Below are 21,355 nucleotides of genomic sequence, written 5' to 3'. Positions count from 1 at the left end.
GAGATAAAGGGTGAGAGAAAACCAGAGCACCTGGAGGAAACCCATACATACACAGAGAGGCCATACATACTCCTGATGGCCAGCGCTGTAATAGAGTTGCACTCTGTGCCACCCAATGAATTGTTTAATTAATGAATACAGACTTTCTCACTATTCATCTTGAACCATGTGAATCTATGTAAGAGTTGGAATTCTGATCTATATAACAATAGAGTGGTATTTCAATCTCACATTTCATTTTGTGTGACTGCCATTTTAAGGATTAGTGCAAGCTGCAATCATTCACAGCTTGTGATGAGACAGGGTGGCACCGTTAAGTATTGACTGTAAACAAAGTGATGCTCTGGAAGAAGGAAAAAGAGATGGTGAGAGAGAGTCATGTGATTATGAGTCATATGATTGGGACACTTAAAGAAACAAGTATTGATCAGCCAGCCATCTTATAAACACAGAGGTGGAGTGACTTTGTGTGAAACTGACAATTCTGCTGACTCTCCTTGTCAGAGGAATTATTGAATGACCTTGACCATTGTAATGGTCAGTTTGATTGACCCATATCTGGGTAAAGGGAACAGGAGAATTGCTGCATTGCTTCATAAACATCATGATGGTCATTTCAATTGATCTGTTCCTGGGTTTTGGAAGCCTTATGGAAGTCGCACTTTTTTCTCCCTCTACACAGGGAAGAAGGGAGTTGTGACAACATCCGTATGAAAGGACATTTCTCTGGAAACAACGGCAAGGACTTTGGCAACTCAGTCTCTCTCAGCTCCTTTGAGGTTACTTCTGGCATTAGTTTAAAAGTCTGAGTTTCAACACAGGATTTCTAAGACTGAAATTTGGAATGACTTTCCAGAATTGTGCCCACACACACACACACATACACACACACACACACACACACACACACACAAGTATATTCACGCAGAGTTAGTGTTAAGTTTAGCCAAGTTGTGTAGTCTCCAGAATGAACGACCATCGCCTTCCCAAGATCGTGTTATATGGCGAGCTCGCCACTGGCCACCGAGACAGAGGTGCACCAAAGAAGAGGTACAAGGACTGCTTAAAGAAATCTCTTGGTGCCTGCCACATTGACCACCGCCAGTGGGCTGATCTCGCCTCCAACCGTGCATTTTGACGCCTCACAGTTCGGCGGGCAGCAACATCCTTTGAAGAAGACCGCAGAGCCCACCTCACTGACAAAAGACAAAGGAGGAAAAACCCAACACCCAACCCCAACCCATCAATTTTCCCTTGCAACCGCTGCAACCGTGCCTGCCTGTCCCACATCGGACTTGTCAGTCACCAACGAGCCTGCAGCAGACATGGACATACCCCTCCATAAATCTTCGTCCGCAAAGCCAAGCCAAAGAAGAGAAGATTAATAAATATATTGTTTTGAAAGAAAAACAATATCTGTGATGTAACAGTGGTGCCGTGTATTAGGTTTGTAAGTTCACTTTCAGCACAATCCAGATAATATTCACAGTTCAATCAAAAGCCCTCACCAAAATGTCATCTTCACACAATTGGTGTGTACTTTTAACATTACATATTCAGTTTAAAAAAATTATACAGACAACTTGAATTTCATGTTGAATATGTTTGCTTGTGGGTGCATCTAGGAAAATGCCCATCATCATAAAAGAATTGCAAATATCTCTAATGGAAAATTAAGAAATAAGTACTTCTGAGCTTGCGATCTACCACATGAAGTGCTTCAGGCAAATAGCTCAGTTACTTTCAAGAATTAAACGAGGTGATATAAATGTCAATATAACTCAGAAGGTGGCAGGCCAGGCTGAGAAAGAATTTTAAAGCACTCGGTGTGCTCAGCTTAATAAATAGAGGCATTGAGTATAATAGCAAGGAAATTATGTTAATTTGGGTGAAGGTTAAAAAAAACAAAGTTATGGGAAAAAGTAGATGAATAGAACTGTCTGGAATGCTTTACAAAGAGCTAATTGAATGTATGGCTTTGTTGGGTGTTTTGATGGTTATATATGATTTAATTATGTGAGAGAAAATTAATTTAATTGTATTGTGAAAAATTGAATATTGTGAATAGAATGGGTTAAGATAATGTGTGAAATGTGACAGCAAATGTTAATTAGAATAAATGACTCTTTTAATGTTGTCTATTCTCTGTAGTTCTTCGTGACATCCAAAGACTTGTAAATCTCAAGGATACCTATGGAAGATGAATGCAGAACAAATTAAAATAATCAACCCAGAAACTATTAATTTCTGAAGGTTGAGATGAGCAATGCATAAAGAGGAGCTTGAGTAGTTTTTTTATTGGTGATATTAAACATACTGGCATACCTGTTCAGCTTCAGCAAGGAAAAATTTTGGTGCTTATGTACATTGCAGAATGTATATGACAATAAACTCACAATGATCATACTGGTAGCTCAGAACCTGAGGAAGATTTATCAAATTCATTTTTGATATATGGACATCACTAGCAGGATCTGTTTAATTACCCATTCATAATTATTATTGAAAAATTGGTCATCCATAAACTTATTTAATCACAACAATTCAGGTAGTTAAAGAATTCTGATAGTGTTGGTGTACATGGAGTCCCAATATATTTCCCAGTGACAGTTGATAGAATGGATCGTTAGAGGAACTTGCAGAGGGTGATGTTCCCACATGGCCATACGATTATTAGGGATTTTGGACATGGCTTCAAGATCAATAAAGTTTATTCAAGTATTTTCACAAAAAAAACCCACTCTGCAGAAGGAACTGAGCAGTTCGACCTGCATCAGTGGGAGGAAAAGGAGTTGTTGACATTTCAGGTTGAAACCTGCAGTATTGCATAATCTATTTTGCACTAGGATTATTATCTATTCATTGTCTCGTTCAATTAATTCAATTGGTTTTCTATTATAGTTTTTATTAGTAAGTATCGATTTGGCAGCGATATTTAAGAATTTTGGTGGATATGTACATTATACAATGTGAATGACAATAAAATTACCATCAACCTTTCATCAGGACTGATCATGAAGAGGGGGAGATAGCCAGTACAAATGGGGGAGAGTGATGTTATGAGACCAGAGGACTCCAAAACCCAGCAGCAATAGAAATTCACCAAGTGAATGGTTACTTAAACAAAAATTGTTTTTAATTTAGTTAAAACATAATAACAAGATCAAACTTTATTACTATTAACTTAACTTACCCCCTTCTAATTCTAAGTGCACGTGTATGTAATGTGTATATGTTCAGGAAAGTTCTTTGTTTCACAGTCCAATCATTCATTTCTCCAAGTACACTGGAATCAGGCAATTCTCATTCTGTGCACAGAATTCAACATTTATGAATCTCCACTAGGCTCTGATGCTTAAAGGTAAATGGTTATCGCTCAGGAAGGTGTTTATTGGTTTCAGAGAGAAATTTGTTGCTTGTTGGAAACACACAAACTGATTTCCATCAATCAGTTATTTCAGTGTCTTTCCATAGAAACTTGCTCCATCAGGGGTTTTCCAAATGATAACCTCTTTTTCCAGGTCACCACAGAGAACCTACGCACCTCTTGTTTCCCTTATTTAAGGAGAAACGCTCTAACCAGCCATTTCTTCTTGAAAGAACTACAAGGGTTTTGAACAGGCTGAACTCAGAACTCACAACGCACCTTCAAAATGGGGTTTTTCAATAAACTGACCTCTCTCTCTCTCTCTCTCTCTCCCTCTCTCTCTCTCCAAAAGGATCATTTGACTGTTTAGTTTTCTCTCTACTTTTAAAAACCATATGACTTCTTCCAGGACTCAAAATCTAGTCTTTGAAAGATCTTATCAGTATATCTGAGCCTGGATTTTGTTCTTTTGAAGTTCTTTCCAAAGCAGTTCTGTTGTCTTTGCAAAAATCATTGGTGACACAATGCCTCACTTCAGCAAAGCTCTTGTATTTTAAATGAGATGTCTTTTGTGAAGTGTTACTCTGTTTGTGATGTATAACCTACACTAACCCCCCCACCATCTATCTCTTTTAAAGATATATTTTACCCATAACTATTCTAACATGTCCTTTAACAGTGGGAGCAGTGAGACAGGGGACAGGAGGAATTGGCAAAACAGGGAAGGGTAAAGGATGCCAAGTATATGTGGAGGATGAGTGGTGGAGTTGCAAGACAGAGGTAGATAATTGATAAGTACTGGGGGAGGAGGAGGGAGAGAGTGTGTGAGAGAGAGAAATAGATGGCAGATGGAGCAAGATGAACCAGGGAGATATGGTGGAGGGTGATAGTAGGAACAAAAGCTTTCAGTCTGGAATCTTATGTAAAGAATATGACAATGGTGAAAATGGGAACCATTGGTAGAGAAGTGAAGGACACATTGAACAAGATCAAACCAGAAGGGGAGGTGAGTGTGTGGGGAGAGGTGGATGGAATTGGGGGAATGGAGATGAAAATGGGTTGGGGACTAGTAGGGGTGTTATAGAAAAAGGGGAAAGGAGAACTGGAGGTGGATTGGAAGAGCGAGGAGGGAATATAGAAGATGTCAAATACCTTACATTGGAAAATTCAACGTCCAGTCTTTTGGGCTGTAGACAATCCAGGTGGTATATAAAGTCCTCGTCCTCTAGCTTGGGTTAGGCCTAATCATTGCAGAGGAGAAGGTCAAGAATGATCCAATGGAAGAGTGAATTGGAAGGGAATTTGAAATGGCTTTTGTGAATCAAATTATAAATGTAGTTGAAATTTAAACGTATCACAATGACACAATACAAAATACATACTATAATTTTTTTTAATTCTTCAATGCATGAATTTCTGGTTTTCACAGACCAAATTCCAAATGATAACTGTTCATTAAATCTTTCATTAGTTTTGTTATAACAGGAAGAGAGGAACAGGATATCCAGAACCTGACTTAATAGAACGAAAGACTTCATTCTTTGGTCTATCAGACTGAAGGATATGGTATCATTAGTGCAAAGATGGAAAGGGAAGCTTAAGTCAGAATGAATCAAATATAAAAAAGATCATAAAAAGATTGGATTAAGAAAGAACATGGAAAATGAAGGCTTCATAAAGTATTTGAAGATAAATTTTACTTCAAAGAATCACAATCACACACATATTAATTATCTTTCACTGCTACAGAAACTCTCAAGCTTTTAACAGTTATTCATTGCTGAAAGAATACATAGCAAGTGTTGAAAATCTATAATGGTGAGGCAGGAGCGTGTGTTATTTTTAAGAATCCGAAATTGGATTAGTTATCCAAACATTTTTTTTAAATTTTGGATAAACAAGGATATCTGAAACAAATCAGAAATCCTCATTTATCTGAAATTTTTTCAGAGCCGAACTGACAGGGGGGTTGCTTCCGGCAGCAGCAGCAGGGGACCCCGGGCTCCTGGCAGCAGCAGTGGCAGACCTCAGTTTCCTGGCGGCGGTGGACCTCAGGCTCCCAGCGGCAGCAGGGGACTCAAGCTCCTGGGCAGGAGAGGTACTCTCAGTCTCCCGGCATGTGTGGGGAGGTGTCAGTGATCGGCACCGCCAGCATTTTTTTTTGGTGAGAATTAAACACTATTTCAATGCTTAAAAAGCCTTCCCTTATTGTTTGTTGTTGTATAAACACTGATACGTGATTTGCTGTTGCTACTGGGCTGTTTTGAAAAATTAACCAGTTTTCCGAAAAAAAAAAGTTTATCCGAAATAGGCCCAGTCCCAACCATTTCAGATAATCGGAGTTGTACTGTATTATGTGGAAGGCACTGGTTTATTGAATATAATGAGAAGAACAGTGAATTTCATGCATTACGAAATTTTCCATCACAAAATTCACAGCTGTTTGCAAAATATACCCATCATTCACAAGTATGTATAATCGGAAAAAAAATTGATGAGTGATGGCAAGATGAATAAATTAATCTCAATCACTATAATATCAATTTTTAAATATTTTGTCAATATAAATAAATTATTATTTAGCTTAGGATTAATTTGAAATCTGTAAAAAGCTTGGGGGTCTAAATTCTGAGGGAAATAAATTTGTAGGTAAATGTATTAATGATAAATTGAAATCTTTTATTCACTGATATGTTACTGAAAGAAAAGAATCAATTTATTTTTAAACAAGTTAAAATGCATTTCCTTTCCAGAGGCTATCCCATTTAAATTGTTTGTTCATGTATGAAAATGTATAAAGAATACTGATAAACATTTTCCTGACTTGGAAAAGTGCCTTGTCTTCTCCATTTGTCCTCCTGCTTGCCTTATCCTTTTCAGACTTATTCTTCTGAGCATTTGGAATATTCATGTAATGTTGAAAATCTTTCAATGAACATGAAATTTCCTTCACAAAATGAAAGTATTTTCAGTTACAAACCTAATGACAGATCGAATATGCATTGCTAAGTGGTAGCTTCTTTCATTGTAATAACATTATACATATATTTATTTTAATGGTTCAGTTTGTGGAAGTTTAAATGTGGAAACATAATCCAAATGTAGAAAATGAAAAAGTAAAGACAGAAGGGAAAAAAAATAAAACAAATAAGAAAATAGAACATGGAAAAATTCCTGAAGGCATAAGGAAACAGCTCATGATTTCATAGCAAAATTTTCATACACAGTGCAGTTAGTGTAGCGCTTATCTCAACGCTGTTACAGTGCCAGCGATCAGTACCAGGGGGTTTAAATCCAATGCTCTCTGTAAGGGGTTTGTATGTTCTCCCTGTGTCTGCGTGGGTTTCTTCCCAGTACTGGACGTTGTAATTCAATTGAGTATAATTGGGCAGCATGGGCTCTTGGGCCAAAAGACCCTGTTACCATGCTGTTTGGCTAAATTTAAAAAAATTCCAAAGCATTTCACAGATCATGATAGAATAGACAATGGTGATCAGAAAGGCTTCATCAAAAATAGATTTTTAAATTTAAGATGTCAGTATCAGAGAAGTGCAGATATCTCAGAGGGTTGCAGGACTGGAGGTGATCGCAGATTGGGAGGATGAGGCAACTGCAGAATTTGAAAAAAGGCACTAGGAATTTGAGTGGTGAATCTCTGAAGATTTTATCTCAAGAGAATTGTGGAGATCTGATCATTGAATATATTTAAAGAAGAGGTGCATTTATTTTGAAAGACTGAAGGAGGAATCCCAAGCATCAGAGTGTTAACAGACAAAGTGAAACAAGAAAGTCTTCAGACATTGTGATTGTAGCTAATATGTAAAAGTGCTGGAGAAACTAAACAGGTCCCGTAGCTTCCGTAGGAGGCAAAGCGAATTTCATCAAGGTATGTACATAAACGTGCTGGAGGAACTCAGCAGGTCCCGCGATGTGCATAAACATGATCACAACAGCTGCAGCGATTAACAACATTCATAGAATTTGCAGAATCAACTATAATCACAGCATCTTGCAGAATTACCAGTAACTAATACCAAGGTGTCTGTTGAGTTTCTTGTTTCTTGACAAAGGGCTCAGGCCTGAAACGTTGGCTGTATATCTTTACCTTTTATGGATGCTGCAGGTCCTGCCGAATTTCTCCACCTCATTCGTGTATAAATGTTTGAGAAGTGTTTAATGACTTTGGACCCATATTCGCTGGAATTTAGAAGGATGAGGGGGAATCTTATCAAAATAATCCATATTTATAAAGGGCTAGATAGAGTGGATGTGGAGTAGAGGGAAAGTTTAGGACATAGATTCAGAATCAAAGGATGTTCCTTTGGCACATTAGGTGGGAAGAAATTTCATCAGCCAAGAGGGTGGTGAATCTGTGAACTTCTTTGTCTGAGTTGACTATCAAGACCAACTCATTGGATATTTTTAAAGCAGAGGTTTGAAAGGTTATGGGGAGAATTGGAGAATGGGGTTGAAAGGAAAAAATATTTCAGCCATGATTTGATTTGAAGGACAGAGCAGATTTGATGGGCCAAGACTTATTGTCCGGGGCAGAAGGTTGGATTGAGGTTTGGGCTGATTGAATTGTGGGGCAGACGTGAAGGGCCAACTTCTCGGATTCTCTTGTCAATCATTCCTTCACCACCAGCCATCTTAGGGGTTAGCAAGCACAGGGGTGGTGGACCTTCCATTCATCAAAGACATCCATGTGAGGCCCTGCCTCAAGGCGGCAGCTACCATCACAATGGACCCCTGTCACAGAGCCTCTTCTCGCTGCTACCTTCGGGCAGAAACTACAGAAGCCTGAAAATCAGCACCATTAGGTTCAATGACAGGTTTTATTTATCCAAAGGGTCTTGAATCAGGAATTGCTCCAACCCTAAATGCAGACTATTGCTCCTTTTTTTGCACTACTAGGATAACTGAAGCCTGAAGAAAACTGAGGTCCTCCATCAGCCAGCTCCCCACCATGACTACCAGCCCCCCCACATCTCCATCGGGCACACAAAACTCAAAACGGTCAACCAGTTTACCTATCTCGGCTGCACCATTTCATCAGATGCAAGGATCGACAATGAGATAGACAACAGACTCGCCAAGGCAAATAGCGCCTTTGGAAGACTACACAAAAGAGTCTGGAAAAACAACCACCTGAAAAACCTCACAAAGATAAGCGTATACAGAGCCGTTGTCATACCCACACTCCTGTTCGGCTCCGAATCATGGGTCCTCTACCGGCACCACCTATGGCTCCTAGAACGCTTCCACCAGCATTGTCTCCGCTCCATCCTCAACATCCATTGGAGCGCTCACACCCCTAACGTCGAGGTACTCGAGATGGTAGAGGTCGACAGCATCGAGTCCACGCTGCTGAAGATCCAGCTGAGCTGGATGGGTCACGTCTCCAGAATGGAGGACCATCGCCTTCCCAAGATCGTATTATATGGCGAGCTCTCCACTGGCCACCGTGACAGAGGTGCACCAAAGAAAAGGTACAAGGACTGCCTAAAGAAATCTCTTGGTGCCTGCCACATTGACCACCGCCAGTGGGCTGATAACGCCTCAAACCGTGCATCTTGGCGCCTCACAGTTTGGCGGGCAGCAGCCTCCTTTGAAGAAGACCGCAGAGCCCACCTCACTGACAAAAGGCAAAGGAGGAAAAACCCAACACCCAACCCCAACCAACCAATTTTCCCTTGCAACCGCTGCAATCGTGTCTGCCTGTCCCGCATCGGACTGGTCAGCCACAAACGAGCCTGCAGCTGACGTGGACTTTTTACCCCCTCCATAAATCTTCGTCCGCGAAGCCAAGCCAAAGAAGAAAGAAAAGGATAACTGTGAACATTTATAATTTTTTTAAGCTCATTTACTGTCTTTTAAGTTCAACTAAGCAGATTGTTCTTGCAATTGTGTTTTTTTTACAAAGTTGCTGCAGCATCTAAGAATTTCAGTGCATGTGGCAATAAATTCATGATCATTAACGAGATTTGATCGGAGGGGGGGGGGGGGGGACGGACAAGTGACAGATAGCGGTGCGGGAGAGGTAAGTTAGGGGTGCCCAGGGGCGGCTTGGTTTTGAGAGGAGTTGCCGTGCTTTTTTTCTTCCTGATTTCTAACCATATACCAGTCACGACGGACGATTTCACTCTCAAAGTTATGCATGTCTCCAGCGACCGCAGGGCACTGATTGATGTTGCATTGGACAGCAGGTTCCCTTTAAACGGGCGCCCGGCGCGGCTTTCAAGCTGGTGCACGGCAGCGAGAGCACATCGACGTCACTTAACTTTGCAGCGGCTCCGATCCGGAGCAGGAGGCGAAAGGCAGGAGTCTACCGATAATTTGAAACGAAAGAGGAACTCTGGCGGATCACCGAGCGAGGCAAAGTAGGTGTTCCTTGGAAACTCCCCTCCCCCCGAAGTAGTGAACTCCCGGTGGAAAGAGTGCGAGTGCCCTGAGAGTCCGCGGCCGCTTTGGTCGCGGAAACTTTGTGGCGAGACGCCGGGTGGTGACTGGTCCAGCACCGGACTGGAGGGTGTGGACAGTGGCGTGTTGGGGCTGGGCTGCGCTGCGCTCCCTCCTGACCGTGGAGCGGGGGAAGCGGCTGAACTTCTCGAGCGGGCGGGCGGAGGAGGGAGGGAGGAGGTGAAGAGGGGGAGAGAGAGAGAGAGAGAGAGGAGAGGGGGAGAGAGAGAGGAGAGGGGGAGAGAGAGAGGAGAGGGGGAGAGAGGGAGGAGAGGGGGAGAGAGAGAGGAGAGGGGGAGAGAGGGAGGAGAGGGGGAGAGAGGGGGAGAGAGGGAGGAGAGGGGGAGAGAGGGAGGAGAGGGGGAGAGAGGGAGGAGAGGGGGAGAGAGGGAGGAGAGGGGGAGAGAGGGAGGAGAGGGGGAGAGAGGGAGGAGAGGGGGAGAGAGGGAGGAGAGGGGGAGAGAGGGAGGAGAGGGGGAGAGAGGGAGGAGAGGGGGAGAGAGGGAGGAGGGGGAGGAGGGGGAGGAGAGGGAGGAGAGGGGGAGAGAGGGAGGAGAGGGGGAGAGAGGGAGGAGAGGGGGAGAGAGGGGGGAGAGAGGGAGGAGAGGAGGAGAGAGGGAGGAGAGGGGGGAGAGGGGGAGAGAGGGGGAGAGAGGGGGAGAGAGGGAGGGGAGAGGGAGAGGAGAGGGAGAGGAGAGAGGGGGGAGAGAGGGGGGAGAGGGGGAGGAGAAGAGGAGGAGAAGAGGAGAGGGGGAGAGGAGAGGGGGAGAGGAGAGGGGGAGAGGAGAGGGGGAGAGGAGAGGGGGAGAGGAGAGGGGGAGAGGAGAGGGGGAGAGGAGAGGGGGAGAGGAGAGGGGGAGAGGAGAGGGGGAGAGGAGAGGGGGAGAGGAGAGGGGGAGAGGAGAGGGGGAGAGGAGAGGGGGAGAGGAGAGGGGGAGAGGAGAGGGGGAGAGGAGAGGGAGAGGAGAGGGGGAGAGGAGAGGGGGAGAGGAGAGGGGGAGAGGAGAGGGGGAGAGGAGAGGGGGAGAGGAGAGGGGGAGAGGAGAGGGGGAGAGGAGAGGGGGAGAGAGAGAGGAGGAGAGAGAGAGAGAGAGGAGAGGGGGGGGGGGGAGAGAGAGAGAGAGAGAGAGAGAGAGGGAGGAAGCTTCACTCGCCGGGCGCGGTGACCCCGGAGTGGCCAGATGTGGAAGAAGCGACTCTTTGGATTCTTGGAAGTTCGGTCACTGCCGCTGTTGTTGGTGGTGGTGGAGCCATCGCAATTTTACCGACGCTGTGATTTGTTTGCGTGCACGCGCGAGGCCCGGAAGGGGAGCGCGTGTCCGGTCACCGAGATCCCTCCCTCCCCCCTGCCTCCTCCTCCTCCTCCTCCCTTGCAAGGGTCTTGCTGCTTGCACAACAGAGGATCCCCCCTCCCCCTCCCCCTCCCTCCCTTCAATAAACCATCTCCTCCCCTCCCACCTTGAGGACTGCCGGTCTCTGCTGGGCTGAGACCGCTTTTGCAATTCCACTTTTTGATCAAGGTACTCAGATGATCGTTTCTTCTCCTATGCAATCACTTGACGACTTCTTCTTGTTGCAACAATAATGCTGGGTTTCAACACAGCGTTTATTTAAGGAAACTCCGAAGGCTGGAAGGCTCCAGGGGGTTGTTCAATGATTTTAACCGCTGGCTATGAAGGTTTAGCTTGTTGCACGTCTTCGTTTGGCATGTTGATCTCAACACTCTCTGGAGCCGCTCTTGTTCGCGAATGGACCGGTTTTCTTCAGTGGCCATGGTGTTGGAAAGGTCTTGCAGATTACACTCTTGAACGAAATTGACCACTTGGAGCAACGTTCAATCATTATCTGTCAAGCAATTGATCTTTCCATTCCTTTCACTTTTTAGCATGTCACTTATCAAAAGTAAGAATTGGGCAGCAGTTTGTAGAGAAAAAAAATGATCATCTCATTGCAGTGTTTTGCCTTTGTTGGTCACTAGTGATTATTTTAAACTTTAGTTATTTTTTTAAAAAAGGACATCAACCAACCTGAAAATTGCCCGTTCATCGGCATAATCACAGCTGAGGTGATGTGCTGTGACTCTTTTGTACTCTCTATACAATACAGTAAAATGATTTATCCCAGTGGAACTGTAAAGAGAGCAGCATAGGGTTCCTTCAGAAGCTGCCAATGCTAAGGTGACTTCATTCCCTTTTGCTGTGGGGAAATCTTGGAGCGGTGCAAAAGTTAAAGGATGAAATGATTGTTCTTGATTGCCCTTGTTATTAATGTGACTACTGCCGCAGACCAGTCATTCCTACTAGTTCTCTATCCTTTGTGCTCCCACCCTTTCCAAAGCAAGAATACTTCGGACAAAATCTGTGGCCAGAATGCTTAGTAAGTGTAACAGGTATGGTCCACCACTTGTGCTGCCTTTGGCTCACAGCGGGATATAAAATAAAGACAAAATTAATTTGCACGAGTTCACCGACTGACATGTTCAGCTAGCCACAAACTATGTAGCTAACTTGGGTTAATGGTGCTTGAAGCAACCAAATTAAAAAAAAAATATGTATAATAGTTCTTTCTCTTCCTTCACCACCACATCCTTTAAATCGAAAACCTTTTCTAATTTTTTGGGATAATTTTGTTGCGCAAGCTAGAAATGAAATGTAACTGAAGGTCAGATCATCTACTCTCTGTGCAAGCTGTCAAGTCTGGTGTTTCTTTGTGCCGGTTGAGTAGAGTGTTGAAAGATTAATGTAGTAAGGAGTGAGGCTGGAATTCTTGCATAAATTGATAGACAGATTTACCAAAACTTGCTGCAGTCTATTAGCTGTACTTGAGTATTGACAATGATTATCAGATTGAGGTAAACCAGCAAATCTGCAGATGCTGGGCTCTAGTGCAGTACACAACCACTGTGTGCTGCATCATTAACAGATTTTTCGCTTATTTAATGAAGGTAACAGTGATTGATGGTGAGTAAAGAGCAACTCCACTGGTAAGGTAGGAAGAAGAAAGTGGGAGAAAGATGATGTGGGCAGATATTTGTAGAACTGTTCTTCATTTGTTCTAGCTGTTTATAAATTCTGATTTTGTTTTTTGATCCTAGTTGTGCTCATTTGCTAATCCAGATTTTGATTGAGTACTTTTGTCTGAATTTACTCCTTTTTGCAATGCTAACTAGCAGTCATTGCCATCATATCGGAGGATTGCTACATCACATTAGAACTTTTGTCTGGTTGATTTTTCTCTTTCATCTGCAGAAACAAGATTTTCTGCATGCATCCTGTTGGTTTGTTTGTGCCTGAATGTATATAGTCTTAAATGTAGTTTGCACAGAGAGTAGGAGAATTATTTTTTTCTACTTATCAATCACCAGTATTGTTATCTTGCATATTTTTGATAATCCCAAGATTGTAGCACGTGTAACATGTTGTTACCGTGAAAACAGATGCAAGGTTATTGGACCACACAGTGCATTATTAGATTGAATATAAAAGCTAAGTAAATGTAGTTTCTAGAAGTCTGGCAGCACCTGTGGACAGAGAAAAGCACCATTCACGTTGATGGTTGATTTCCTTTGGAACTCATCTGAAACTTTAATTTTTGCTCCCAGATTCATCATGACCTGTGTGTTTTCAGGATATTTTCTCATCTAGTCAAAGATTTATAGCAGGGAAATGGGTCCTTTGGCCCAACTTGACCATTCCAACCAAGTTGCATATTAATAACCTGATTAGTTTTGTATTGTTTTAAAGCACCTTGCCATTAGTGGACCAGGGTGTTGTTGCTATTCAACAATGCCATGTCACAGCTATGCTAAATACAATTTGCAATGCGATTAGTAATTGTTTAGTCATTATTCATGTTAATTTGGAGACCAGTTTCTGTGGAATTTCAAGATATAATGGCACTCTAGAAATTTCTAATTTGATTTGAGTAGAAATTGATCTAAAAAAAAAGTGATGAACTTTAGATGGTTGATTTTATAGGACTAGCTATTAACATCCCTGATGTTTCAGTATTGGTTGGATTGATCCTTTCTCTGAGTTAATGTAGTCGATTGCCTCAATTACAATAATGGAGGGTGACTACAAGGGAATATTATCTGGTATCTGCCCATCTTTAGTTGTATTCCCTGGTATCATTGGGTGTTTCAGCCTTTTAAATACAAGACACCCTCTACCAAGGCAGGCCCACCACAGGCTGATCAGACCTGGATGTATGTCCCATATCTGTTTCTCCTAGTGGTCATTTGGAGCTCACATAGGATCCCTCCTTTTCAGCCAGAGCCAGTGACTGCTCATTTCAAATGAGTCAGAGAGGGATTTAATTGCTTTTCTGAGGCCTACCCTGTGATTCCTACTTCCTTCAGAAGCTTGGTCATCTGGCAACAAATCCTCTGCAACTGACTTCAATGGGCATACCCTCGCTCTTCTGTGGCAAGATTAGTATAGTGTAATGCCTCATCCATGGTACCCTCCCAAGGACCCATCAGTTCAATAATGAAGACAATCTGCTGAGAGCTGGATCAGAGTACCAGATCTGGCTTTAGGTTGGTACTGGCAAGCTTCAGTTGAGGTTTACAAGCAATTTCCAGTCTCTGGCTGTGTTCAGTTGGCCCATGTCTTGGAGTGAGGAGGAGTGGGTCCTGTGCCTTACTCCCTCCTGAATGAAAGGTATTAGGGGTGGGAAGGTGTCTGGATGTTTGATGGCAGGGCATTCAAAGTTGCTTTTTCTTAGAGTTCGACTGCTAGGCATCTAAGCACTTGATTGTGTTGCCAGGTATATCAGTCTTGGGTGAGACTGACATTGCAATCAACCAAAATCTGCTTGAGAGAAGGACCTTGGACATGCTGGGTCCTCTCCCAACCATAAATTAAGGTTAAAGTCTTAAAATAAACTTCATCAAAAATTTGATGTATTGAAAAGAAACATTTCTTGCTAATTTTTTTCATGTGTTCTTAAAATTAAAATTTTTAATTTTTTTTAATTTTTAAAATGTAATTTTGATGATGCAGCAGAAAATAAAACTCATGCAGCCCAATTATGCACAATTGATCTACCAACCCTGTATATTCTTGCAATATGATGATAACATACAAACCCTTGCAGAAAGCTCAGGAATCAAACCCACATCACTGGTGCTATAATAGCGTTGCATTTTGAAAATGGGTGGTGGGGGAGAGAATCCTTGATCTAGAAAATAATGCAGAAAATGCAAATACAGTTTGTTCTCATGAGAATAAATGTGTTTCAGTGATTTTTGACTTTCTATTAATATCAATGCATTCTGCCTGTGGCACTACAACAAATTATTAATGCCCAGTCAGTACTGTAATAGAGAAATAATTTACCTGTTCTTGACTATTTGAGCTCTGTTTTATTCTGGCAGGTGTGATATTACAACTAAAATAATATATTAGAATTGTTGCATTTCTAAATTTGAGTTTCTAATTGCCAGATTTATTTTGACTGCCAGCCCAAATGTTCTCCTTTTTATTAATTTTACCATCTATGCATTGTTTATTATGTGTCTTATGGCACAAAGACACTTTATTTTCTATTAAAATGTACTGTAGTTTTCAATATAGTTTCCCTCCAAACAAATAATTGCATGTTAATTTAGTTCTCGAGATATCCTGTCCTTGTACATTTATTGGTTGATAAAGTACTCTGTTCAGCATAGTTATTTCATGATTGTACAAGCTATGCAAATAATTTAACACACAGGAGTGCTGGAAAAACTCAGCAGGTCTTGAGTGGGCATATGCCTGAATTAAAGGGCAGGTGGGGGGGGGGGGGGAGCTGGGAAGAAGGGGTAGGGGAGTAGGTCAGACCTTAGGAGAGCAAGAGAGCAAAGCTGGCAATTGATTGGGTGAGGGGGTTAGCTCTGAATTCACAGGTGGAGGAAATTTGTTTTGTCCCTAATTTGATTTAAAATGTTCATTTAATTCTTGAGTATTAGCTGCAAATTGTTAAATAACAACATATTTTTATTTAAGAAGCACTTTTTTTAAAGAGCAAATTTGTCTGCTCAAGCAGAAGATTTGTCGTCTTCCTCTATTATAACACTACAATACATTTTTTTTAAATAAAATGCATCCTCGGTTCCATAAAGCAGCAAAAGAAGGAAAGCCAGAATAATTGGTGTTAATGTCAGGCAGATGCAGCATGGATTCAGGAAGGGCAGGTAAGGTTTGAGTTTTTTTAGGATATAATGAATGTAATGGATTGAGGGGAACAGATAAACATTGTATACTTGGATTTTCAGAGACATTTGATGAGATGCTGTACAAAAGACTTGCTTATTAGATGAGGGCACATTTTGATAGGCTTAATGTATAGTCATGAATAGAGGATTTTTTAACCTATTGAAGCAGAGAGGTGCATTCTCAAGTTGGCAATCGGTGGCGAAATGCCACAAGGGTCTGTGTCGGGCCCACTACTGTCATAATATACATTAGCTATTTAGAAGGAGGGAACCAAGTGTAGTATATCAAAGTTTGTTGATGAAACTAAAGGAAGTGGAAAAGAAAATTGCGCAAAATATATAGAAAGTCTGCAGAGAGATAGTGATAGGTTGAGTCTGTGGACAATAATCTGGCAAATGGAGTACAATATTGGTAAATGTGAGGAAGTAAAAATAGTAGATTAGATTATGGCACAGTTGATATAGTGGTTAGTGCAACACTGTCACAATGCCAGCTACCCAGGTTCGAATCCGGCGCTGTCTATTGTGACAGATTGTTATATTGTATATGTTTTATAAGAAGATGAATTGTGGCAGGTTTTTTTTTTAAAGCGTAGGTCACACATAAACACTTCAAAACAGACTCATTTAAAATGCCAGAACTCTGCTCAAGCCAGACAGTCCAGGCTCTGAGTGCCTTTGCACAAACTTTGAAGAATGCCTATAAGGACTTTTCAAGTAGGGTTAATTGGACATGCTGTTTTGGAAAGCAACAGATGAACGAACTCTGAAGATTAGGTCTGGAGTCACAGTCTAAGTGCGGTTGGCTGTTCTAAGGGGGTCATGTGGTTTGTGTGCGTGTTTGTGAGAATTCAGTTCTACAGTTCAGCAGCAGCAGCTGGAACAGGCCAAGATGGCAAGCTTGTGGAAAAAACCCATTTTGATGATGGGTTGTGAGTTCTTAGTTTAGCCTGGTCAAAGCCCTTGCCCTTGTGGTCCATACAAGAAGAGAGGACTGGCTGCATTATGTTTACCTTGAAATAAGAGAAACAGGAAAGAAACTCTGTGGTGACCTGAAAGAAAGAGGTTATCATCTGAAAAACTCTGATGGGGAAAGTTTCTTCAGCAAGACACTGAGGTGGCTGATCAATGAGCAACAATCTCTCTCTGAAAACTGCCCAGTGGTAACCATTTACCTTTCAAGCACCAAAACCTGGTGAACTTTATAAATGTTAAATTCTGTACACAGTATAAGAATTGCCTTCAACCAGTAAACCTGGAGAAATGAGAAGTGAGATTGGACTTTGAATCAAAGAACCTTTCTGAACTTGCATGCACATTACATACACGTGCACTTAGAATTGGAAGGGGTTAAATTAAGTTAAAGTTTGATCTTTTTTATTAAGTAACCATTTGTCTTGGTGAATTTCTATTGCTGCTGGGTTTTGGGATCCTCTGGGCTCATAACACTAAGGAATTTGCACATTCACCCCATGTCTGCATGGGTTTCCTTCGGGTGTTCCGGTTTCCTCCCACTGTTCTAAACTTATTGGGGCTATAAGTCATTGGATGTAATTGGGTGGCACAGGCTCGTGGGGCGAAAGGGCCAGTTACTATGCTGCATGTAAAATTAAAATGTAAAAAAATGACTATTTAAAAGGTGAAACATTACAGCATGCTGTTGGGAGTACTTTTACATGTGCAACAGCTAATCAAGAAGGAAAATAGAATGTGGGTTTTATTTCTAGAGGGATTTAATTAAAAAGCAGTGTTTCTGCTAAGACTGCATCTCCTTGATGAAGGATATACTGGCTTTGGAGGTAGTACTGAGGGTGTTCACTAGATTAACTCTAGAGATGAAGGGTTTAGCCTATGAGGAGAGATTAAGTTGCCTGGGACTGAACGCATTGGAATGCAGAAGAATGAGAGGAAATCTTTATAGACTTTTTTTTCCCAAAAATAAACTTTATTCATTTTTTTTTTTACAAAAAATGTTCAAATATTTAGTTTCAATAAATTTTCAAAGTACATTGTTCCATTTGTTCTCTGTTTAGCACCATTGCCATCACTGTGGCACCTTGGAGTTGCTTACTCCCTCTGTTTGATGGATCCCTTTGATCCCAGCTCTTCAATTATGAAATAGATGGATAAGATAGTGGCAAGAAAGTTTCCACTGGTAGATGAGACTAGAGCTAGCTTCAAGATTTGGGGGAAGTAGATTTAAGTCAGAGATGAAGAGGAACTGCTTCTTCCAGAGAGTGGTAAATCTGGTGAATTATCTGCCCAAGGAAGCAGTAGAGGCTGCTTTATTAAATGGATTTAAGACAATTGGATCATTTTTTTTTAACATTTTAGGGCACTGAAAAGGCAGCAAGATAGAGCAAAGTCCATGGCCTGGTCATCCATGGTCTTGTTGAATGGTGGAGCAGGCACAATGGACCAGATGATCGATTCCTGCTCTTGTTTATTATGTCCTGACCTGCCCAACGATACTTCTCTCTGTACTTATCAATGCAGAGGGGTAACTGTAAGCTCACTAGATGGGAAATATTGATAAACCTGAATGTATGAACTGGTTAGTAAAGAAATAAATAGATTTTTAAACAACAAAGAGTAAGTTTACCAGGGTTGAGAGTGATTGGAAATATTTAGGACTTCTTGGAATACAAATGATTAAGTAATTTAATACAGAGCTTTAAGATAAGAGATTTTGGCAGAAAATTAATCCCTCTGATGAATAATTGGGTCACTAATCAGAGGTCACAGCTATTGCAACTTTAATCAATAGGGAGGTGTGAAGTTGCTTTCACTCAGTAAGGTGCCAGGGTCTAGACTGTTTTATCTGAGGTGTTGGTCAAAACTTGTTCGATTTAAAATTGGCCAGGCACTTGAAGTTGAGTGACTTTGAGGTTGATAATAGTATATGGGGATAATCACAACTGCACTTGTGAGCCAGTGGAAAGGGCAATGAAGGAATGATCTCTTAAGTGTGCAATTTTCTGGCATGTGCATCCAGTCGCACTGGGAGGGCAAACAATTTTCCTTTGGTAATTGATTAATCCTGAGTTATTGATGTTTCCTTTTCTTCAATACTTTTATTGAAATTGAAGTTCCTCATCAAAAAATGGAGTACATAAGAATACATATTAAAAGTTTAAAAAAAGTACATTATACTTGGATCATACCAATTCATCCAATGTACCACACATTCTCAATTAAACAGGATCTACAGTCATTGATTTTTATCTTAAAACCTTCAAGTTCCTTTTGGTTTTCTTGTATTATCCTTCAGCTTCAGAAAGCATGCTTTAAATGTGAAGCAGCAATATAAGTGAAGAATGAATTTCATGGTACTCTGTGTCTGATCACAAGTCTTGCCTCTTGTCGGTGTTGCTTCCTGAGGAGTTTGTAACAGAAATAAACAACTGTACATGGAATTTTAAAAAAGAAATTGATATGAAATATTTTCAGGCACTTTGGGTGGGTGAGAAGCAAAGTATCCTAGAGACATCTCATTAATGATTCGTTTGTATTCAAGGAAATTCTGATGATGCATTGTTGAAATGCGTGAATATGTTTGGAAGTGCCTTTTAAATGTTAAATAAATTTGGTCATTGAGGTGGACTGAATGCACAAAGCCAACAACCAAAATATTCAAATATAGAAAATAATTCCAACTGCAAGTTTTAATTACAATATGCTTATTTTTTAGTGTTATTTTTGGAAACCATCTTGAGGATATAATTTTTGCTGATCAATCTATATTTTCTATTTTAAATTGAAAAGTGCATTTGCGGATATGAAGAGGATTTTGAATTCAAGGTGAAACTTCCCATCTTTTGACATGATGCTAACCCTAATGTGCACCATCTGGACTAAACATTTGTTATTAAACCCCAATCCGAAACCACATTATTTTTGTGCAATTACGAATAACTCTTTAATTGTGTTACTATCTAAGTTGTGCTTGGACTTAGAGCTGCTCACACTAACCATCCAAGATTCATAGTCATGAAACAATATTTAATTATTTGGATGTATGAATATTTGACCTGCAAATGTATGGTTTGTATGTATGTGTGTTATGTCTGGTTGTGTGTTTTACACCGAGGATCAGAGAATGCTGTTTCATCAGCTTGTACTTGTGCAGTCAGATGACAATAAAGTTGACTTAAATACAAATTACATGCAAGAAATACAGCTCAGTTCCTTTCAAGTTGCACATTAAAAAAAAATTATGTCTGTGCTAGAAATTGGAAATACTGGTCAGGCAATTTCTCTGGGGAAAGGAGGTAGAGAAAATGAAAGTCTTAACATTCAAGTGGCATCTAGGTGAGCATGTGAATTGCCAGAGCATGCAAAGTTATGGATCGGTGGTGCTGGTAAATGGAGTTGGCATAGATGCACACTTGAAGGTCAGTCTGGATATGGGATCGGCTTCTTTGTTGCATGACTGACTTGGATTTGATCTTTCAGGTTGATAGCTTTACTTTAAAATTAAAATTTGTGGAAATTAATTTTAAGATGTCAAGAGTCTGCTGGGAAGAGAATGGAGAAAATTAAGAGATTGGATGAAGAAAGAAAGGGCTGATAACTCAAGATGGGTGTGAATTCAGAATAGTTCTGATTTATTAAAGGTGTATCCAAAGAATAATGAAAATCTGAAAGGTTCCTTTTTTTTAGATTTTTATTCTGAATGTACCTAGGTGGAAAATGAGACTTCTAGAGCTTAATTTGCTTTTGTGTGTTTGTAAGTAAAATACTATTTAATGTCTTAAAAGGTTTCACAATGGAGATGAGTATGTTTTTTGTTGTGAAGAAACAGTTTGGGTGAAAAAAAGAGATGATTAGGATCAATGAGGTGGATGTACATTTTTTTTTGACATTATAGGAAAGAATGAGAATGTATTTTTTTTAAATAAAATGATTTAGGGTCCTTATCTTGAAACTAAGATCATCCAAAACCTTATAAAGCACTTAGTTGTCTTGGATTTTTGCCCTGGATTGTACATTTTAGGAAAGAACATAATATACTTGGAAAATTTCAAAAATATTCAAGGAAAGAATGTAATGTACTTGAAGATTCCAAAGATATTCAAGACCAGGATGAAACACTTTTACTGTGGAGATACAGTTCAAGAGGATCTTGTGTTTCGCGTCCTTTGAGAAGGAAAGATAAGTAGAGCTGTTCAAAAGCACTCTTAAAGAATGAATAAGGAGAAACTGCTTCCAGACAGAGAAGAGCTGGTAACAAGAGAGTACAGATTTAAGTCGATTGGCTGCAGGACCAGAGGCAGTATGAGCAGGCTGTGTTTTTTGTACAGTGTCATTGTGGACTGAAATCCCTGTGT

At 40.9% G+C, this 21,355-nt stretch overlaps 1 protein-coding gene and 1 long non-coding RNA gene across 10 annotated transcripts in view; one reads left to right on the top strand and one right to left on the bottom strand.

Moving 5' to 3' along the window:
- Window positions 1–1,439: 1,439 nt before the first annotated feature.
- On the bottom strand, window positions 1,440–7,897 carry LOC138761859 (uncharacterized). Its single transcript, XR_011356548.1, has 3 exons — window positions 7,473–7,897; window positions 4,520–4,608; window positions 1,440–2,191 (listed from the first exon to the last, which is right to left on the bottom strand). It is a non-coding gene; the product is annotated as an uncharacterized lncRNA (long non-coding RNA).
- Window positions 7,898–9,510: 1,613 nt separating this feature from the next.
- Window positions 9,511–21,355, top strand: part of gulp1b (GULP PTB domain containing engulfment adaptor 1b) — a 355,986-nt gene continuing 344,141 nt past the window's right edge. For 2 of the 9 annotated variants that reach the window (XM_069934742.1, XM_069934741.1), the window contains exon 1: window positions 9,511–9,747. The gene's annotated coding sequence lies outside the window, so the exon portion shown is untranslated. The remainder of the gene's footprint in view (window positions 9,748–21,355) is intronic. The other 7 variants (XM_069934735.1, XM_069934736.1, XM_069934737.1 and 4 more) reach the window with 6 other exon arrangements.

Source organism: Narcine bancroftii, chromosome 4 (genome assembly GCF_036971445.1).
Source record: "Narcine bancroftii isolate sNarBan1 chromosome 4, sNarBan1.hap1, whole genome shotgun sequence".
In the NCBI taxonomy this organism is placed as follows: Eukaryota; Metazoa; Chordata; class Chondrichthyes; order Torpediniformes; family Narcinidae; genus Narcine; species Narcine bancroftii.
Note: the sequence above shows the minus strand (reverse complement) of the source record. Positions and strands in the feature narration are given on the sequence as shown.